General features: G+C 45.0%; 1 pseudogene; it reads left to right on the plus strand.

Annotated features, from left to right (window-relative positions):
* Window positions 1-1,229: 1,229 nt before the first annotated feature.
* LOC119306133 overlaps window positions 1,230-1,685 on the plus strand; it is a 2,609-nt pseudogene continuing 2,153 nt past the window's right edge.

Consider the following 1,685-nt stretch of genomic DNA (forward strand, 5'->3'; position numbering starts at 1 on the left):
AAGTGTGATACTACTGCCAGGATCAGACCAATGTACATGACATAAGAAAGAGGTGGCACATCTCTGAACGCAAGGTCCATGGCGACAAGCAGACACAATGGAAAAGACAGATTGTTTTGTCATCTTTTGCAGCGCCATCTTTTAGTATGTCAGGGAGCAGCTAAGGAATGAAATCATGCTCCATTTTGGATCATAAGATTTTAATTTGACCATAAGCTAAGCCTCCACCACACGAAAAGTGATGAAAATACAAAATTTGTTATGTGATGCAATACAATGCAAATCTTATGTACTCCCTCTGTAAAGAAATATAAGAGCGTTTAGATCATTACTTTACACGTTACCATCGTAATCTCAAGCTTTGAATTTAGTACTACTCATTAATCAGTTGTGTGATCTTAAGAAAATGCTATACCTCTAAAATGAACAACTAAAAGGTCATGAGACACGTAGTGATCTCCAAATAAATTGGTTGTTCTAGGGGAAAAGTGATGAAAAGTGTTGTTCTAGGGGAAAAGTGATGACAAGCATGGATTATCTGTTTCGTCATCTTGGGAGGGGGAGGGTCATCCACATGACCACAAGCTAAGCCCACACCCCACGTCAAGTGATGCAAATTCCAATCATGTCATGTCATGATTTACAATGCAAATCTTCTTTAAAACTTTACACATTGGCATCACTATCTTAAGCTTGGCATTTAGTACTCCCTACGATTCATATTTGTTGTCGCTCAAACGGATGTATCTAGCACTAAAATACATCTAGATACATCTGTTTCAGCGACAACTAATATGAATCAAAGGGAATACTACTAATTAGTTGTGTGATCTTAATAAAACACCATGCTTCTAAAATGAACAGGTCACGAGGCGTGTACCAATCTCCAGATGAATTTGATGTTCTACAGAATTCATATGTGCGGAAAGATAAGACTGAAAACCGCACACTTACCTGGGATAGGATGAGATATTTTGAGAAATAGATAAGGATTAGTTCAGGTTTCTCCCATATATACGAAATGACTGGACGATGACTAATTAAACGAGAGACAACAAACCACTTATCTTCCTTTATGACTCAATTGATCGAGAGCCTTCCCAAGTTGCTTTTGCGGTTTTGTTGGTCACAATGCAGATGCTTTGAACCTTTGCACTACCGTGGGCATGTGGCTCCCGTTAAATAGCCACAAGATACCCATAAAATTAGCACTTCCAAAGTTCCCATTTACTCTGTCTTCCTCTCAAGTCTAACCAAAGCCCAACAAACCACCACCTCGGCCATGGCAACCACCCTCGCCACCGACGTCCGCCTCTCCATCGCGCACCAGACCCGCTTCGCCCTCCGTCTCGCTTCCACCATCTCATCCAACCCTAAGTCTGCTGCCAGCAATGCCGCCTTCTCCCCGGTCTCCCTCCACTCCGCACTTAGCCTCCTCGCCGCTGGCGCGGGCAGTGCCACTCGGGACCAACTTGTCGCCACACTCGGGACAGGCAAGGTCGAGGGACTCCACACGCTCGCCGAGCAGGTGGTCCAGTTTGTGCTCGCCGACGCGTCCTCTGCTGGTGGTCCGCGTGTCGCCTTCGCCAATGGCATCTTCGTGGACGTGTCACTGCTCCTCAAGCCATCCTTCCAAGAGATTGCAGTGTGCAAGTACAAGGCCGAGACCCAATCCGTGGACTTCC

This window comes from Triticum dicoccoides, chromosome 5B (genome assembly GCF_002162155.2).
Source record: "Triticum dicoccoides isolate Atlit2015 ecotype Zavitan chromosome 5B, WEW_v2.0, whole genome shotgun sequence".
NCBI classification, from domain to species: domain Eukaryota; kingdom Viridiplantae; phylum Streptophyta; class Magnoliopsida; order Poales; family Poaceae; genus Triticum; species Triticum dicoccoides.